The sequence below is a fragment of the Synchiropus splendidus genome, chromosome 2 (genome assembly GCF_027744825.2).
Source record: "Synchiropus splendidus isolate RoL2022-P1 chromosome 2, RoL_Sspl_1.0, whole genome shotgun sequence".
Classification (NCBI taxonomy): domain Eukaryota; kingdom Metazoa; phylum Chordata; class Actinopteri; order Syngnathiformes; family Callionymidae; genus Synchiropus; species Synchiropus splendidus.
In genome coordinates this window covers 41,297,873-41,319,008 of record NC_071335.1, presented here as the reverse complement: position 1 = coordinate 41,319,008, position 21,136 = coordinate 41,297,873, and positions in this window count along the sequence as shown.

Genomic DNA, 21,136 nt, shown 5'->3' with positions numbered 1-21,136 from the left:
CCAGTCCTGCTATTTTCCAACGCACCATGGAGAATGTACTTCAAGGTATGTTAAATGTGGCAGTGTATTTACATGAAATTTTATTGAGAGGAAGAGATGACAGCTCTCATCTGCAAACACTCAACGAAGTGCTGCAGAGGTTGGAGGATAAAGGCCTGAAGTTGTAACGGAGAAAGCGTCAGTCCATGGAAAACAAAGTAACATTCTTGGGTCATCAGGTGGACAGGACAGGCCTGCATCCAATGCCAGCGAAGGTCAAAGCAGTCCAGGAGGCTCTGGTGCCACGGTCTGTAAGTGAACTTAACCCTCGTATTATGATGAAAAAAAATTACATTGATTATGTTGGGGGTCATTTTGACACACACTGTGTAAATCCACTCAAAACAGTCAAAAAAACAGATTGAACCAATCTTCAATCTTCAAAACATCTTCATTTTAGATTATATAAAAATTTGTAAAACAGACATAGAACACATTTTCAATTTCAACCCTATATTTAAGAGCAATTTCAGTTTTTCCCTCCTCACAAACACTTTTATTTTCATTTAACTTGACCCATTTTTCAATGTTCAATATGTTCAATGCTCTCCACATGATGGACAGACTGTAACTGTGTGTTTTGTAGATGCAATTCTTGCATTTCACAAAACAGGTACTTGTTTTACTGTCAGATCTCGCATCTTTTCCGTTTCTTCACACCTGTATCCAATGCATCCTTGGCAGATTGGTAGGGTGATGTGAGCTTGACCTTTGTCAATGACAGCAGCAGTTGCTGGGCATCGAGGTGGCCTGGCTTGACTCTGCAGCTTGGGAGTGACGGGACATAGGCATTGTAAGCAGACACAACAACGATGTTGCAGAAAATCACCAAGGGCCAATGGGCAGTCTTGCGCTGGCAGCTGTATGTTGCTGTGACTTTGTCAACTCCTTTTTTGGTGCAGTTTCAGTCCAGGATCATGTGTGGCTGCATGTCTTCTCTTGTGCTTAGAGATGCATCTCTGTGCATTGTGCTCATTACAAGAACATTCTTGTTTCTCTTTGGGCAGTATGAAACAACTGTTGCCTTGTCACTGAAAGCAAATATTGAGCAATGCAGAGGTCTGCCCTGCACCTTCAGAATTTCCTTGGGAAGGTCTGGCTTCTTTCTTCTGACTGTTCCCGCTGTCCAGCTTTCTCTTCTGAAGTTCATCTCCAAGGAGATAGAATGTAAGCCCTTCACTCATGTCCATCACTACACGCATCCCCTGATTGTTCTCGGGTGCTCTTCCAGGTAGCTTTCCAGCGTATACTTTCATATTACAGGCATAGCTAGATTTTGCATCACAGGCCACCCATATTTTGATACCATACTTGGCGGGCTTGTTGGGCATGTACTGTAAACCTTCTGTAGCTCATTTTTGGTTTGTCAAAGAGACTACATGAGAACACTGACAAGAACAAGGGAGAGAAAGTTATCCCTCTACACACAGCTGGGTCTGAATGGCTATTCAGACAATCAAATCAATCAAAATACACATAGCTGGGCAGTCTAAATAGGTATATCAAAGAGACATGTTTATTTTGGATCTGAACAGCCACTTACCCACATTAAAGAATCCGGGTCAAAATGACCCGCAACATCATCTTTGTATACAAGCTCTGTACAGACATGCCACTTGACATCAAAGTGTCCAGATTTTACACACCTGTTCATTACCCTTGATGAGGAAAAGTCACAAAATTTTATGAAGAAAAAGTCAGGATAACCACTACTTTTATGAACACAAAAACGGATATCGGTCAAATTGACCCTAAGCATAATACGAGGGTTAAAGCTTTTCTAGGTCTGCTAAACTTTTATAACTTGCCGAACTTGTCTACTGTGCCGGCTCCATTACACAAGTTACTGAGGAAAGATGACAAACGGAGGTGGGAGGTTGAGCAAGAAGAGGCTTTTAAGCAGGCAAAGAAGTTACTACAAAGCAGTCAAGTGTTGGTTCATTATGATGAACAAAAACTTACTGCTGTCATATGATACCTCACCTTATGGGGTGGGGGCAGTCTTGGCACACAGGCTGGAAGGGGGAGCAGAAAAGCCTGTGGGTTATGCCTCGCGCACACCCACAGCAGCAGAAAAAAACTATTCACAGTTGGATAAAGAGGGCTTAGCAGTCATTTTTGGGGTGCAGCACTTTCACAAATATTTGAGTGGATCGGTTTGCCAGGAAGCGCGGCAATCGTTCTCCCCTGACTGCGATGAGACTTCAGTCCTGCATGAAGTTTCCGTGGTTCAGATGAGCCGCTCCGCACCTCTTCTTCTCTTGATGTGCCAGATGCGCCGGCTGTAATTTCACAATTACAGAGTCACTCACTCACGCCTCTTTAATTTCACAATCAGATTTTGTGGAGTGCCCTGGCACTTCCAGTGAAGTAGAAAGGCTGGTGTAATATTCCTGGAATATGTTTGTGTCCAGCTGTCCCTGGAGCCTGCCTCCCTCCCAAACATTCCTTTAACACGGGGCAGAAATTATGAGCGGACCTCTGATCCTGGGGCGTCCCCTCAAAGCATGGCTACTTCAAGGCTGGCAGGCAGTCTTTTGCCCCCCGAAGTGCAGTTCACTATTCGAAATGCTAAAGTACCCGCAACACTCAAAGTATATAATCCCAAATGAGTGTGGACTGCCGTCTGTTGGGTAAACATCAACTGCTCGTCCAATTCATTCCGGACTATTCCCGGCGCAGTTCTGACACTCGACTGAGGGTTTGGATTTTGCGGCACGACGCTCGCTCTCACTCAGCCGTAATGTGCGATTCCCTCGCCCCTGGAGCTTGACATCCCACATGAGGAGTGACCATCACACCCAGCGTGACAGAGCCACCATCGCGCAGTAGAATGGTGTCTCAGCCGTCGGCAACCGGCTCATAGCGCTTGAGAACATCATCGCACTCCTTATGAGCTCCGTGGACAGGCTCATCCATCGCAGAACCTCTCTCAGTCCACCAGAGATTCAACAGTCCGTCGGCATGGTGCTCTGCTCGCGGCGCCTCCTCCACACACAGCCGCCCGGGGGGAACACCGTATAATAGCCGCGCTGATCATCGCTGCTTCTCTTGGAGAGACCAGTCGGCTGCTCTCACCTCTGCTGTATGCTTTGTATCTAAAAGCATACATCTAAACCAAAGTCTAACTTGTAAAAAAATAAGATTCATTACTTTGGTATCGGGTCCGCTTCTTCTCTGCCTAAAATTAAGGATCATCACCCGCCAAGATCTCTTCCGGTTCCAGTCAGTCCGAACTCCGGCTTAAAAAATGTGTTTTTGTTTGACATCGTCTCATGAGACAGAGCAGTAAAGTAATGGTCTATCTGCCACGTTATCCCTGACGTCAGAACTGTACCTGGGGAAGTTTCTGGAGCTTGGTGGTTTTCCTCAGATTAGCCACAATAGGAAGCATAGGCATCAAATATCACTTTCCCGTCTCTCTACAGATCCCGGTTGCAGCCAAAAGTCAGGAGAGTTTCAATTCTGCCATTAACTTTTCTTATTCCTCAGACTCGCCAGTTTCCAGCAGGGGTCGCCACAGGACCACGAAAGCCACCTCTTCAGAGGATCTCACAGTAGGCGCTGCGTGCCAGACCTGCTCTGTTCTCAGCTCCTTCACGCGATGTCTGATGCGATGTCTGTCTGCGATGTCTGTCTGCGATGTCTGTCTGCAATTCTGTTCTTTGCAGCCCTCCAAACCTCTCAGAGGCAAGCACGACATCATCATCTACAGAGTCATCTCTTTCTGAGGATGATTGGGCCGGTCCCTCGGGTCTTCATCTTAGGAGAATTGCAGCGTCAGATCAAGGTACACTGCAAGATTGGGGAACCGAATTCCTCTGATGGCTCAACTGACAAAAGCGAGTCTGTTTTTGAAGAACCAGCGGGACTTGAAGTGCCCAGAGGAGTGGGCGCTGAGCACCGACGAGCCTTTCATTCTAGGCCCTCCCGGGAGGCCGGGTCCGCTCCTGTGCTCAGGGCGCCTGTCTTGACAGAGTATCTTCCGAATTGAAAGCGCCTGTCTCCTCACCAGCCCATATGGATCGAAAAAATACACGGTCTTTGACACGCCCTTCAGTTTCACAGTCAACCCCCAGGTTCTGCCACACCATGTGGACCTGAGTGAACTCAGAGTTCCAGCGGTCATGTCTGATGGAGGAGGACCGCAGTTAGAGGGGTGACTGAGAACATGAAATTTTCACTTACAGCAATAGGAATAACACTCTTTCTAGTGTGATCAACACTAAACCTCTACGAATAGGGCGCTTGCTTCCAAGCCATGGGATGAGTTTGACGAGAGCCAGGCACTGCTATGAGGTGGATCTGTAGACTGTGTTCCCAGACTTGGCTGAGTTCCGTGTGGTGGAGTCAGGCAAGTTCCCGCTTGATCTTCACCTGTGCCTCATGGCATCCGCCGGCCGTCGTATCGAAGTTGAGCTCTCTCTCCACCTCCTGCTCAAGAATCATCCCACTTCACTGACGGCCCACTGGCGGTGGTTGGCGAGACTACACACGTGGCGCTACCGCATGTTGTCTGCCCACATCTGGAAGAAATCTGGACTATTCCCGTCGCAGTTCTGACACTCCACTGGCACTCGCACCGCACGTGATCAGGTACAGAGCTTACTGCCAGGTGGAGGGTTTGGATTTGCAGCGCTGTGTTCCCTCTCACTCAGAAGTCATGCCCGATTTGCGATGCGCGATGCCCTCGCCCCTGGAGCTCGACTTCTCCCCTGAGGAGTGACCATCCCACCATCACGCAGTGGAATGGTGTCTACACTATCGGCAACCAGCTCATAGCGCTTGCAGACATCATTGTGGTCTTTATGAGCTCCGTGGACAGGCTCATCCATTCCAGAACCTCTGTCACTCCACCAGAGATTTTGGAGATTCAACAGTCCGTCGGTGTGGTGCTCTGCTCGCGGCGCCTCCTCCACAGACAGCCGCCGCCCGGGTCGAACACCATCGCTGGTTGAAGGGGCGCGGAGAGCCCAGCTGTCTGGATCATAGCCGCACAGATCATCGCTGCTCCTCTTGGAGAGACCAGTCGGCTGCTCTCACCTCTGCTCCCTCCAAAAGTGTACGAAGAAAACTTTGTATCTAAAAGTATGCATCTAAACCAAAGTCTAAGTTGAATAAAATATAAGCTGGATTACTTTGGTATCGGGTCTGTTTCCTCTCTGCCCAAAATTACAGTTTCTCACTGGACAAGTTCTCTTCCGGTTCCAGTCAGTGCGAACTCTGGCTTCAAAAATTTGTTTTTGTCAGATCAAAGTACACTGCAAGTTTGGGGGCCCTGCTTCCACTCACAGCTCAACTGACAAAAGCAAGTCTGTTTTTGAAGAACCACCGGAGTTGAAGTGCCCTGAGGAGTGGGCGCTGAGAACGATGACCCTTCTATCCTAGATCCGCTCCGGAGGCCTGGTGCTCTCCTGTGCTCAGGTCGCCTGTCTTGACAGAGTATCTTCCGAATTGAAAGTGCCTGTCTCCTCACCTGCCCATATAGATCAAGAAGATACTCCGTCATTGACACGTCCTTCAGTTTCACAGTCAACCCCGAGATTCTGCGACACCACGTGGACCTGGGTGAACTCATAGAACGCTGGTTCTATGACTGACTTCGCACCTAAATGTCTCTCTTCTTCTACACAGGTCAGCACCTTATCAGTAAAGGCTTTCTGACCTCCTCCACATTCAGACGAGGAGCATGACAGTTTACACAAAATGTGTCCGGTTAGAAAGCTAAAAGCTTAATTGGATCGAGTCCCACCCTTCAGAAAGTCGGACACTCTGTGGATGGCTCTCCCTGGTGGAAAGAAGCGGCAGGCACTGTCCCCTCACAGGTTGTAAAATTGGCTTAGAATTTCCATCATGAAAGCCTATGAGAAAACAGGAATCCCTGGAAACAGCTGTTGCTGCTTTCAAGAGAATATCTCTTAAAGAAAACTGCCAGGCAGCTTCTTGATCATCAATGTCTACTTTTGCTGACCACTATGTGTCTAATGTGTCTGCATCCTCCTTCCCTCATGTCAATCTGTCTTCAGGAGCAGCCGAACCCTGCGACCAGTAGGCCCTCATTCACAGCACTAGCTTTGGGACACTGGTATCAGCTTCATTTCAGTGCAGTGGAGTGTGCAGCGTCCCAAGATCCACCGTATTCCTACATAACTGTCTATTCATTTGCGAATAAACTCCCTCTTCCTTGCTCAGCTCAGACTAGAACCCTGGCTGTAGCTGCTCAGTAAATGTTTTCTCTATAGGTGTGGAGGATTGTTAATGCCACTTTCTATTTCAGTCATATAGTGGTTAAAAGTGGACAACGCAGTTCCTGCTGATCCACAGTGTAGGGTACACACCATATATGAGGGGTTGTTAACGCCACCTTCTATATCAGCTTACGGTGGCAAAGGCGAGGCCTGCCACCCCGAGTGTAAAATTACACTCTACGTATGAGGGGTTGTTAATGCTACATCTTCGCAACCCATTCATTAATTCATTCAGGCTGGATAGACCCCGGGCGTGGCGGTGGCATAGGAAGTCTCATCGGCCGGTCCCGTATGAGGCCCTGGCCATCCGAGATAGCGACAGGACACTGGGCATACCACCTTCCGTCATACCAAAGCAACATCGCCGGTGACATTGCAGGTGTTTTAGTGCTGTAAAACGTGCATCTCCTTGAGGACCGTCTTGCAAAGGAGGCAGCGGTGCAAGTCAGACGTCCGGTATGGGCGGCCATGGTAATTGCCCGTGGTTCTCAGGTCAGGCCACATTGCAAGGCTGGGGGTTAAGCTTTGTGATCAAGATGACCTCATAGGTGTTCCAGAGTCCCGGGAGGTGTTCTGGACTGAGCAACTCTGCCACCTGTGCTCACACATACACTCACACAAGGGTGTGCTGCAACCTGTTCAAGTCCTGCAAAAAGTCCTGCAGCAGGGGGCAGAAATTATCAGGGGACCGCCTATCCTGGGGCATCCCCTCAATGCATGGCTACTTCAAGGCTAGCAGGTGGTCCTCTGCCCACCGAGGTAGAGTTAACTATTCGAAATGCAAAATCACCGGTAACACTCAAAGCATATAATGCTAAATGGGTGTGGACTGCTGTCCGTTGGGTAAACATCCACTGCTAGTCCAGTTCATGCAGGGATTTCGAAGACTCAGACCTCCAGACGCATCTGCCCCTATGGGGATCTACAATTGGTATTAAAGTCTCTCTGTGAAGCTCCCTTCGAGCCACTTGGTCAGGCTCCTTTGGAGCTGGTGGCTTAGAGAGCAGCTGTCCTCCTGGTCCTGGCCTCCATCAGGAGAGTTTGGAGAACTATGTGCCAGCTGGGTCCCGCGAGGTTCCTGGAGGTGGTGCATCCTTCGCCATGTGGTCTCCTCTTCTACACGGTCAAGTTCTTGGTCCGTGGGAGAGACCAGCAGGCGAAGCGATGGCTTTGACTCCTGATCTCAACTTTCCTCCCATTTCTGCTACAGTCGGATTATGGTCAAAGATTGATGGAAATAAGGAACGATTGAAATCTCTCACGATAGGTCATAGGTAGGGGACCGGTGGCGGTATATCCATCACCATCATATCATCCGTCAACATAATGTTTTCTGTCGGAAATCCAATTTCTCTCACTCTTATCAAACGTTTTCTACACTGTTCACTCAGTGACCAGAAAAGTCTCAGAACTTGAAAATGTCAAACCATAGCAGAAAGACTCATTCTAATGAATTCAGGACTAAATCTATATTTCTGAACTTTTTTCAGAGTTGTTAACATTTTCATGGTTTGGTTCCGAAACCCATAAAAATGCGTTTTCTGCACGCTGCCACAACTTCTCAGGGAAACTTCAAAAAAATGAAATTTTCACCTCCCACTATAGCAGAAAGGGTCTTACTAATAGTTGCACATCAAATCTAAGCTGTCTGAAGTGTTTTAAAGTTAACAACATTTTTATGTTTGGCGTTTCGAAACCCACCTTATCTCAGGCTGAAAACGCGTTTTCTGCATTTGGCCACAACTTCTCCGCGAAGCTTCAGAACATGAAATTTTTACCTCTCACTATAGCATAAAGGATCTTTCTAGTAGTCAAAGCACAAATCTAAGCTGTCTGACTTGTTTTTCAAAGGTTATCAACATTTTAATGTTTGCCGTTCCAAAACCCACCTTATCTCAGGCTGAAAAAGTGTTTTCTGCATTGTGCCATAACTTCTCAGGGAAGCTTCAGAACATGAAATTTTCACCTCCCACTTAAGCAGAAAGGGTCTTTCTAGTAGTTGCAGAACAAATCTAAGCTGTCTGAACCGTTTTTAGAGGGTTATCAACAATTTTATTTTTGTCAGTCCAAAACCCACTTTCTCTTTGGACGAAAACAAGTTTTACGGACAGATCACTCACTGCTCAGCGATGCCCCAGAAGATGAAGTTTTCACCTGCCACTATAGCGGAAAAGGTATTTCTACAAGGTGCAGTACTAACTCAACTTGTCTAAAGTGATTTAAGAGAGTTATCAACATTTTTATTTGTGTCGGTCTGTAAACTATCTTTGCTTTGGCTGAAAACGCGTTTTATGCAGTTTACTCACTGCTCAGCGATTCCTGAGAACAAGAAAATTTCTCGTGCAACTATAGGAGAAACACTCTTTCTAGGATAATAAACACTAAACCTACATTCGTGAACTGTATTTCAGGGGGTTATCAACTCTTTTTTTTTTTTTCCTGGACAGAAACTCAGCTTATCTCGGGCTGAAAACGTGTTTTCTGCACTGTTCACTCACTGCTTAGTGATGCCTCAGAACATAAAAGTTTCTCCTGAATTTACAGCAGAAGCGGTCTTTCTAGCAGCTGCAGAACTAATTCAACATGTCTGACGTGATTTCAGAGTGATAACAACATTTTTATGTTTGTCGATTCTGAAAACCACTGTCACTCGCGCTGAAAACGCGATTTCTGCACTGTTCACTCACGGCTCATCGATGCCTTAGAACATGAAAATTTCTCCTGCAAGTAAAGGAAGAACACTCTTTGTAGTATAATAAACATTAGGCCTACCTTTAGGAAATGTATTTCAGGAGGTTATCAGCTGCTTCTTTTTTTCCTGTTTAGAAACCGAGTTTCTCTTCGGCTGAAAACTAGTTTTCTGCACTGTTCACTCACTGATCAGAATAGTTTCGGATCCTGAAAATATTACCTGCAACTATAGGAAAAATAGTCTTTCTAATATATTCAAGACCAAACCTACATTTCTGAACTGTTTTTGCAGGGTTATCAACAAATTTTTTTTCGTCTGTCCAAAACCCACTTTGTCTTAGGCCAAACACACTTTTTATACACTGCTCACTCACTGCTCAGAGATTCCACAGAAGATGAAAATTTCACCTGCCACAATAGCAGAAAAGGTCTTTCTCGCAGGTGCAGAAATAATTCAACGTCTCTGAAGTGGCTTCAGAGAGTTAACATTTTTATGTTGGTCTGAAAACCACAGTGCCTCGGGCTGAATACGCGTTTTATTATGGACAGAATACCCTCTGAACATTAAATTATCATCTACAATTATAGGAAAACACTCTCTAGTATATACAGCACTCAATCTACCTTTCTGAACTGTATTCCAGCGCGTTAGCGACGATTTGATTAATTATTATTATTTTTTTTTTTTTTTCTGGTATGAAAACCACAATCACTCAGGCTGAAAACGCGTTTTCTGCACTGTTCACTCACTGCTCAGTGATGCCTCACAACATGAAAATTTCACCAGCAACTATAGGAAAAGCACTCTTTCTAGTATATTCAACACTAAACATACATTTCAGATTTTTTTTTTTTTTGACTTTTTCTCAGCGATGCCTCAGAACATGAAAATTTCACCTATACTATAGCAGAATCTGCTAAAGTCTTTCTAGTAGCTGCAGAACTAATTCAACCTCTCTGAAGTGGTTTCAATGTGTCATCAACATTTTAATGTTTGTTGGTCTGAAAACCACAGTCCTTCGGTAGAAAACGCGTTTTCTGCACTGTTCACTGACTGATCAGAACAGCCTCAGAACAATGAAAATATCAAGTGTAAATATAGCAAAAAGACTATTTCTAGTATATTCAGCACTAAATAAAACTTTCTGAACTGTTTTCAAAGCGACAATTTTATATTTTATTTTATGCGTTCACTGCTGGTCACACAGTGCTTAGGCGTGACTGAGAACATGAAAATTTCAACTGCAACAATAGGAAAAACACTCTTTCTCGTATATTCAGCACTAAATGTACCTTTCTGAACTGTTTATCAGGGGGTTATCAACTTCTTTTTTCCTGGTCAAAAACCGAGCGTCTCTCAGCCTGAAAACGTGTTTTATGCACTGTTCACTCACTGCTCAGGGATGCCTCAGAACATGAACATTTCACCTGCCAATATAGTAGCAGGAGTGTTTTTAGTAAGTGCCGAACTAATTCAACTTGTTTGAAGTGGTTTCAGAGAGGTAACAACATTTTCATGTCTATCTGTCTCAAAACCACAGTCCCTCGGGCTGAAAACGCGTTTTCTGCAGTGTTCACTCACTGCTCAGCGAAGGCCACAGAACATGACAATTTTACCTGCCAATATCAGCAGAAAAGGTGTTTTTAGAGGGTGCAGAACTAATTCAACCTGTCTAAGGTGGTTTCAGAGAGTTATCAAGATTTTTATTTTTGTCGGTCTGAAAACCACCTTTTCTTGAGCTGAATACGCGTTTTCTGCTCTCTTCACTCACTGCTCAGGCATTACTCACAACATGAAAATTTCACCTGCAACGATAGGATAAACACTCTTTCTCATATATTCAACATTAAACCTACATTTCTGAACGGTATTTCAGGTGGTTAACTTTTTTTTTCTGGTCTGAATACCAGCTTTTGACGGGCTGAAAAGGCGTTTTCTGCACTGTTCACTGACTGAATGGAAAAGCTTCTGAACATGAAAATATCACATACAACTATAGGAAAAACAGCCTTTCCAGTGTGACGCCCACTTATGTGTGGTCACAGAGTGTGTGTTAGATGTCATTTAATTGTTCAGCATGGAGTTGATTAACCGGCAGGTATATGATTAGGTCAGTAGAGGGCAGGATAGGACAGAGGTTAGGCATTGAAGATGCGTGGGTAAATAGGAAGTGACATTTTTTCATTACTTTTCTCACCATCGAAAAATGTGGAAGCCTCACGTGAATCTGTCCACATTTTGTTTCAGGTTAGTTGATTATATGGTTGTCATATCAGAATATAGTTTTTTGTGATTGCATTGTACAGTAGTTTTGTCGACCAAAGTGGCTTCAGGAGAGTGCAAGGACCGTGTTTTGTTCCATGAAAGCGAATAATTACATTGCACTGAGGTCCTGGTTCAACCGTTCAAACGAGAAAATCGAATGTATCATCTATATAAATACTCATCACATCTGTGACACTGAGTTTCAAACAAGATAAATATGATTTTACTGGATGTAAGGCAGTAAAATGATTATTTTGCAAAATGTTTAAAAGAGTAATTTACAATCATAAGAATCAAGTGTTTACATTGTACAAAAACTTTATCATTTAAATGTAAAATCAGAGCGAAATACATGTCATGTTCTACTTTTATTTGAATTGTTTGATAAAAACAGATGGAAATGTGAAGTGCAAACGTCATTGACATGATTCAGAACGACAGCTTGTTAAGCAGATGTGATCTGCAGCAGCAGGGTCATTAGCACGTCTTGTTTACTTCTCACTCGGTCTACAGCAGCATTTCCTGCCTATAGGACTGTGGATTTCCTGTCAGCAGACCCCACGCCCAACACAAATGAAGCTCCATCCATCAACATGTAGAAACGCCGGAGGGAAAAAAGTGCGGATGAAAACTGCTCCCACAAACTACTGCTTCATGTTTTCCATTGCCAATATGCAAACGTCACTGTGATGCAAGCTTGGTCGGCTGCGTCAGGGGCCTCATCACCGGGGGCCCAAAACCGCAGTTTATCTCCATGCTGCCTCCCAAGTCATCAGACTAGAGACGCTTAAAAGGGCCAATATGCAGCAGCCGGTAAATGATGTGTTTCATGGGTGGTTTTTGAAGAGTTGATTAACCGGCAGGTATATAATTCGGTCAGTAGAGGGAAGGGTAGGACAGAGGTTGGGCATTGAAGATGTGTGGGTAAATAGGAGGTGACACTTTTTTTCATTGCTTTTCTCACCATCGACAAAAGCCTCGTATGACTCTGTCCACATTCTGTTTCAGGTTAGTCAAATCCATTTTTTTATAATGTTTGTTCCACTTGGGATTGACTGATTCTGAGTCTGAGTGTGAGGATGGTGATTCAGTTTTTAAGTATACTGTTTTTCCTTCGTACGTTGAGTTCGCTCTGTGTAGATGTGGCGCTTGTAAGCTAATACTGACAACCGACGTTGACATGGCACGGGTGATTGAGTTGTGTGGAGTTCAGTTTGCTTGTGGTGAATAACGGTGTTTGGTAAAAAGTAAGGTTTTATTATTTCTCAACACTAGCCAAAAGGTTTAATGGCAGAATTATACATTCAGATGAAAAGCAATTATGCATGTGGTTCATGATGTCTGACAGTTGTTGTATGACAAAGTGAGATGTTTGTGAGTGATGTTTCAGAAAGACATTTAATTGTGGTGTGGGTTACCACAATAAAAAAACATAATCCCTTGGATTACTTTTCTCACCATCGACAAATGTGGAAGCCGTGTGTGACTGTCCGCATTTTGTTTCAGACGGCATTCTACTGACCACATTAAGACACCACTTTTTAACTGTGGACAAGGTCACAGTATTCAGACCTGTTACAGATGCATAGTTTTAGATAGAAGTTTTCTTCCTACGCTTTTAGATGGAGCAGAGGTGAGAGCAGTCGACTGGTCTCTCCAAGATGAGCAGCAATGATCAGCACGGCTATGATTTGGACAGCTGGGATAACCCCGCCCCTTCGACAAGCGACGGTGTCCCCCCCCCCCCCCCCCCCCCCGGGGCAGCGGCTGTGTGAGGAGGAGGCGCCACGAGCGGAGAACCACGCCGATGGACTGTTGAAACTCAAAATCTCTGTAGAGTGAGAAAGGATCTGTGATGGATGAGCCGGTCCACGGAGCACAAAAAGAGCGCAATGATGTTCTCAAGCGCTGTGAGCTGGTTGCCGACGGCGTAAACACCATTCCACTGCGCAATGGAGACTCTGTCAGCGGTGGGTGGGATGGTCACCCCTCAGGGGGGAGGTCGAGCTCCCGGGGCGAACGCATCAGGCATGGCGCATGACGGCTGAGTGAGCGGGAACGGTGAGCCGCCAATCCAAACCCTCCACCAGGCAGTAAGCTCCGTACCTGACCAAGTGCGGTCCTAGTGGGAGTGGAGTGTAAGGACCGTGCCGGGAATAGTCCGGATTTCTTCCAGTTGTGGGCAGACAACATGCGGTCCTGCCCTTGGTGTAGTCTCGCCATCCAACGCCAGTTGGCCGTTAGTGAAGTGGTATGATTCTTGAGCTGCCGGTGGAGAGAGAGCTCAACTTTGATACGACGGAGGCGGATGACATGAGGCGCAGGAGAAGATCAAGCGGGAACGTGCTTGATTCCACCACACGGAACTCATCCAACTCTGGGAAGTCTCCAGACGCACCTCATAGAAGCGCCTGGCTCTCGTCAAACTCATCCCATGGCTTGGAAGCAGGAAATGTGGATGGAATGAAAACGGTTTGGCTGCTTGTAGCCCAGTCGCAGCGCCCTATTCGTAGAGGTTTAGTGTTGAATATACGAGAAAGTTTTTTTTTCCTATAGTTGCAGGTGAAACGTTCATGTTCTGAGGCATCGCTGAGCAGTGAGTGAACAGTGCAGAAAACGCGTTTTCAGCCCGAGGGATTGTGTTTTTTTGTCCGACAAACATAAAAATGTTGATAACTCTGTGAAACTACTTCAGACAGGTTGAATTCGTCCTCAGCTACGACAAAGACGCCTTCTGCTATAGTTGCAGGTGATGTTTTCATGTTCTGAGGCTTTTCTGATCAGTGAGTGACCAGTACAGAATATGCATTTTTAGCCTGAGAGAAGCTGGGTTTTGGACTGTCAAAAATACAATAGTTGATAACCCTCTAAAAACAGTTCAGAAATGTAGGTTTAGTGTTGAATATGCTAGAGAGAGTGTTTTCCCTATAGTTGCAGGAGAAAAAACGTTTTGCCTGTAGTTGCAGGTGATATTTTCATCTTCTGAGTCCCACCTAAGCAGAGCAGAAAACACGTATTCAGCCCACGAAAAGGTGGTTTTCAGACCAACAAGGATTAAAATGTTGATTACTTTCTGAAACCACACAGAGAGGTTTAATTAGTTCTGCTGCTACAAGAAATAACGCTTCTGCTATACAGTCAGGTGAAATTTTCATGTTCTGAGGCATCGCTGAGCAGTGACTGAACTGTGCAGAAAACGCGTTTTCAGCCCGAGAGAGGCTTGGTTTCTGACGAGGAAAAAAAAATATTGTTGATTACACCATGAAAATAGTCCAGAAACGTGGATTCAGTGCCGAATATACTCGAAAGAGCCTTTTTCCAACAGTCGCAGCTGATATTTTCATGTTCTGGCACTATTCTGAGCAGTGAATGAACAGTGCAGAAAACGGGTTTTCACCTGAGTGAGGATGGTTTTCAGAATCGACAAACATAAAAATGTCATCACTCTGCAACCACTTCAGAAATGTTGAATTAGTTCAGCACCTGCTAGTATGACCACTCTAGCTATAGTGCCAGGTGAAATTTTAATGTTCTGAGACAGCCCTGAGCAGAGAGTAAACAGTGCATAAAACGCGTTTTCAGCCCGTGGGACCTGTACCTTTCAGACCAACAAACATAAAAATGTTGATAACTCTCTGAAACCACTTCGGAGACATTGAATTTGTTCTGCAGCTACGAGACAGACCCCTTCTGCTAAGCTGGTGTGCGCTCATGACTCCTGTTTGGACTCTGGCTAGAATCAAAAAGGAGTCCAAGGACGTCAGAATCCGCAGACCCTGTCTCCTTAGTGGTTTGAGCCACTCCTCCACGCACTTGGCAAAAAAACGAGGCACTCGACACTAGAGACCGTGTTGTGGAAGTAGGCCTCTGCAAGATCTATGGAGGTCATCCACTCTCACACTCTGACACACTCCAGGAGTCTCCTGGTAGTCCGGAACCGCTGTCTGGTCATGAATTGGTTGAGGAGACTGAGATCCAGAACAGGTGTCCACTCTCCTGTCTTCTTGGGTTCCAGAAAGTACCCGGAGTAAAACCCAGTGTAGGAGGATCGCTTAGGAACTAACTCGATTATTCCCATTGTCAGGAGAGCGCGGTCCTCCTCCATCAGACATGACAGCTGGTTCTCTGAGTTCATTCAGGTCCATGTGGTGACGCAGAACCTGGGGGTTGACTGTGAAACTGAAGGACGTGTCAATGACCGTGTATTTTCTCGATCCATATGGGCAGGTGAGGAGACAGGCGCTTTCAGTTCGGAAGATATTCTGTCAAGACACGTGCCCAGAGCACAAGAACAGACCCGGCCTCCGGGGCGGGTCTAGGACGAAAGGGTCGTCGGTGCACAGCGCCCTCTCCTCTGGGGACTTCAAGTCCCGCTGGTTCTTCAAAAACAGACTCGCTTTTGTCAGCTGAGCCGTCAGAGGAATTCAGTTCCCCAAACTTGCAGTGTACCTTGATCTGACACTGCAATTCTCCTAAGATGTACACCCGAGGGACTGGCCCAATCATCCTCAGAAAGAGATGACTCTGTAGATGACGATGTCCTACCTGCCTCTGAGAGGTTTGCAGGGCTGCAGAGAACAGAATCACAGACACACATCCTATCAGACGTTGCACGAGGGAGCTGAGAACCGAGCATGTCTGGCACGCTGCGCCTACTCAGTGTTCCTCTGAAGTGGTGACTTTCGCGGCCCTGTGGCGACCCCTGCTAAAAACTGGCGAGTCTAAGGAATAAGAAGAGTTAATGGCAGAATTGAAACTCCCCTGACTTTTGGCTGGTACCAGGATCTTTTGAGAGACGGGAAAGAGTTATTTGATGTCTGTGCTTCATATTGTGGCGAATCTGAGGAAAAACATAACGTCTTGGCTCCAGAAACTTCCCCAGGGACAGTTCTGGCGTCAGGTATAAGGAGGCAGAGAGCCTGTTACTATACTGCTCGGTCTCCTGAGACGATGTCAAACAAAAACTAATTTTTGAAGCCGGAGTTCGGACTGACTGGAGCCGGAAGAGAATTTGGCGAGTGAGAAACCTTTATTTTGGGCAGAGAAGAAACAGACCCGATACCAAAGTAATGCATCTTTTTTTCCAAGTTCGACTTTGGTTTAGATGCATACTTTTAGATACAAAGTTCTTCCTATGCTTTTGGAGGGAGCAGAGGTGAGAGCAGCCGACTGGTCTCTCCAAGAGGAGCGGCGATGATCAGCGCGGCTATTATACGGCTGTTCCCCAAAGCCGGCGGCTGTGTGTGGAGGAGGCCCCGCGAGCAGAGCACCACGGCGGCGGACTGTTATGTCTCCAAAATCTCTGGTGGACTCCATGGAGCTCTTAAAGAGCGCGATGATGTTCTCAAGCGCTATGAGCCGTTTGACGACAGCATAGACACAATTCTACTGAGCGATGGTGGCTCTGTCAGCGCCGGGTGGGATGGTCACTCCTCATGGGGGAGGTCAAGTTCCAGGGGCGAGGGCATCGCGCATTACGGCTGATTGAGAGGGAACGCTGCGCTGCAAATCCAAGCCCTCCACCTATTAAGCTCCGTACCTGAACACGTGCGGTCCTTCTGTGGAGTGTCAGAACTGCGCCGGGAATAGTCCGGATTGAATTGGACTAGAAGCGGTTGTTTACCTAACAGACGGCAGTTCACATCCATTTGGCATTATATGCTTTGAGTGTTGCGGGTGCTTTAGCATTTCGAATAGTGAACTGCACAGAGGACTGCCTGCTAGCCTTGAAGTAGTCATGCCCCAGGATCAGAGTTCTTAATAGAGTAGTTTCTGCCCCGTGTTACAGGACTGTTTGGGAGGCAGGCAGGCTCCAGGGACAGCTGGACACAAACATATTCCAGGGATATTACACCAGCCTTTCTACTTCACTGGAAGTGCCAGGGCACTCCGCAAAATGTGATTGTGAAATTACAGAGGCGTGAGTGACTGACTCTGTCATTGTGAAATTACAGCCGGAGCCGGCGCATCTGCCACAACAAGAGAAGAAGCTTGAGACTTGAAGAGGTGCGGAGCGGCTCATCTGGACCACGGAAACTTCAGGCAGGACTGAGGTCTCGTCGCAGTCACGGGAGAGACTTGTCTCATCACCACAGCAGTGGATTTAACCGCAGGAGACTCGGCGCTTGTGGAGCTCCGTACGTGGACATCGGGACTTCGGCAGCTTCCCCCGGGGCAGTCGGCTGACCGGAGGAAATTTCTGTTTGTGCGGAAATTTGTTTTAAATAAAAGCATTGCTTGGAGCATAGTATTTGCGTTTTTTTGTTTTTTTTTATTTTTTATTTTTTTATTATTATTATTATTCATATTGAATTCGCTCCTTCCAGTGCCTCGGCCTCGAGCGCTCCACTGGGCCTGGTAGCCTGGGGCCCTGTCCGTGAACCTGGCGACACTGCACAATGATGGTCCGGACATTTGATTCGTTCTCCCAAGTGGGTTGAAGAGACACGCCCTGTGGTAGCCAAAGCTGAAAGGAATACACACAGGATGTATCAACACAGCAGGTTTTATGCACGGTTCCAACTTCCAACAAACCGGATGGTGACACGGCAACATAACAAGAGCGCCCCCAAGTTGTGACCCCAAATAATCCCATGACACGTCATAACATCTCGTCTCCCTCAAAATGTTCACGTCTTCCAACTTCACTCCCAAAACTCTTGTCCCCAAATAAGTCTAAAACTTAAGTCTAAAATAAAATAATAAAATAGTCATAAAATAGTGTGGAACTTAAACGACGAAACCAAAACAAAACAAAACAAAAACATGCCTATTTATGCTAAAGAATAAGAAAATAGCAACCAACTTGGCCTAAAGGCCTTTTATCTATTGATCAGCACCTACAAGTCTGAGGCCATGGTTCTTCACCGGAATAAGGTGGTTTGCTCTCTCCAGGTCGGTGGAGAGTTCTTGCCCCAAGTGGTGGAGTTTAAGTATCTCAGGGTCTTGTTCTCGAGTGAGGGAAAAGGGGAGCGTGAGATTGATAGACGGGTTGGTGCAGCTGCAGCAGTGATGCGGTCGCTGTATCGGACCGTCGTGGTGAAGAGGGAGCTCAGTCACAAGACGAAGCTCTCGATTTACCCATCTACGTTCCCACCCTCACCTATGGTCACGAGCTTTGGGTAATGACCGAATGGATGAGATCGCGGATACAAGCGGCTGAGATGAGTTTCCTCCGCAGGGTGGCTGGGCGCACCCTTCGAGATAGGGTGAGGAGTTCGGTCATCCGGGAGGAGCTCGGGGTGGAGCCGCTGCTCCTCCACATCGAGAGGAACCAGTTGAGGTGGCTCGGGCATCTGATCCGGATGCCCCCTGGACGCCTCCCTGGGGAGGTGTTCCGTGCATGTCCTACCGGGAGGAGACCCCGGGGAAGACCCAGGACTCGCTGGAGAGATTATGTCTCCGGTCTGGCCTGGGAACGCCTCGGGATCCCCAGGGATGAGCTGGAGGAGGTTTGTGCGGACCGGGAAGTTTGGGCTTCCGTGCTCCGAATAGTGCCTCCGCGACCCGACCCCGGATAAGCGGTAGAAGAAGGTGAAGGTGAAGGTAAGGTGACGTTACAGAAATCGTCAGGAAGGACATAACGAATAAAGTGCTGGTGTCTGAAGTCGTGAGGCTCCTAAAACTACAAGGACCTGGTGGTAACAGACGTCGTGGACTGACCTGACTGAAGTTCAACCACAGTAAGGTCCATTTGGAGCCTGAATTTTTAAAAGCACCGTGGGTGATTGTGTTTTGAGGTTGCTGTTTTGTTTATTAATTATTTTAAATTATTATTTTATTGTTATTATTATTAAATTGTGGCCAACCATGATGGTTTTCCTTCTGGTTCTGACCCTGAATCCACCCACAACCAGGACACTACACCACACCTCATTGACCAGAGTGCTTCACCGACACGCATGTTTCTGTCTGGCTTGTTTGACGGCATGTCTGAGGAGGATGTAGAGCTGGTCTATGATCCGGGTATAAATGAAAACATGGAGTCCATTTTTTTTTTCGCTGAGAGAGAGGATAATCGTATTTTAAATATTGTTCCTGCATCATCTCGGGAAGGTAGGGCTGATACCTCTTTAGACAATGGCGATTGGTAAGAAAGGTTTGTTGATAATCAACAGACGGCTGATTCAGGGACACCAGCTCTTGACCCTCTGATAGATGTGTCTGGCTCCAGCTGTAGCGATGACAATGTTGATGATGACGGTGATTCGGTTCAGGAAGGATGCTGTGTAAGAGGTACCGGTATTGAATCAGAAGTCATAGAGCCTTTTAACACCGATAGGATGAGAAGGGTGCTAACACGTCCTGCTGTACCCGACACTCCTGATTTAGCAACTTTCTACAGAGGTTTGATGCAACAGGTCAGAGAGTTGGCAGATGAAACGCAGAGACTAGCACATCGAGAGGATGTGGTTCAGCTTGAAGTGGTTGGTGAAGATGTTCAAGAACATGTTAATGTTGTGGTTGAAGGTGACGGGGAAAATATCTACCCTGCTTTTGAGGCCCTCCTGAGCAACACCATGCAATCTGACAGAGTCATAGTTATGGGTAAGATAATTGAATTAACGGTCCAAATTGTGCATAACCCTCGAGGTGGCGCTAAACGCAAACTCAAGAAGACACTGCATGCCAAAATTATTGGTAAAAAATGATGACATCTCTACAGTCTCTAGTTGGTAGTGATGGAACTGGTCAGCTTTGCTTTGCAATCAGCCTTTCTTGTCTCCTTAATCCTAACCGTACGTATCAAGATTGTGTTGAGTTGGGGAGGGAATTACAAAACAAAGCTGGTTTAGATTCTCAAACACCTATCACATTCACAGATATACCCCTGTTTGAATGGATAGTGAGGCGTAAAATTGTTGTGTTTCATAAAACAACAGCAAACCAACCATTAGCGCATTATGCCACAGGTTTTGCTGATGGTTCGGATCCTTCATACTTGTTTCTACTTCAGGGACACTATTGCGGGGTAAAAAACCCAAAGGGTTTTTTAGGAAGACGTCACTTTTGCGTCAGCTGTCATAAGGGGTATGAAGATAAATCACAACACATCTGCAAAGGTCACCGTAGCGTTTGTCACAATCCTGTTTGCCCTACAGAGGTCCCAAAGCCTGTAACTTGTGGCGATGGTTGCCGGGTTTGTAGAACACCTTCCTGCATTGTGAGACACAAAGAGATTGGCGCTAATGGGAGCAGTCTCTGCCAGATATACAAAAAATGTGAAAAATGCGGAAGGTGCCGGTATATCCCATTAAAACAGGGTAAACCTAACAGTTGTTGCGGTGTGCTTAAATGTAAAATCTGCAATGTAGAATTATCATCGACAAACGAGGTCCACCAGTGCTACATTCAGCCCATTGCCAGGAAGACTGAGCATCCTGATCTGTTTTGTTGTGATTTTGAAACGTTTACAGACGACCAAGGTAGACATGTCCCTTCTTTAGTGTGTGTAAAGACGCAGAGAGGTGAAGAATAGATGTTTAATGGTCTCGAATGTGTTCGAGCGTTTCTTTTATATTTCAGAAAGAATTGGTTTAGAGTTGTGTTTTTGTTGCACATAATGCCAGGGGCTTTGACAGCGTCATTGTCTTGAGAGGTATGCTTGACGAAGGGTTAATATGTAAGAGGATAATCATGACCGGTAGTAAGATATTTGTCTTGAGGATCCTCACTACAAGCTAAAATTTATCGACTCTCTCTCATTCCTAGCCATGCGACTCAGCTTCATGCATAAAGCTCTAGGTTTCACCGAGCAGTGCAAGGGTTTTTTTTCCACACAAGTTGAGCTTGAAAGATCGTCTGCATTACATAGGGGTGTATCCTCCTCCATCAGACTACAGCTTCGAGGGCATGTCAGACCCTGAACAGAAAGATTTTTAAAGCTGGTATG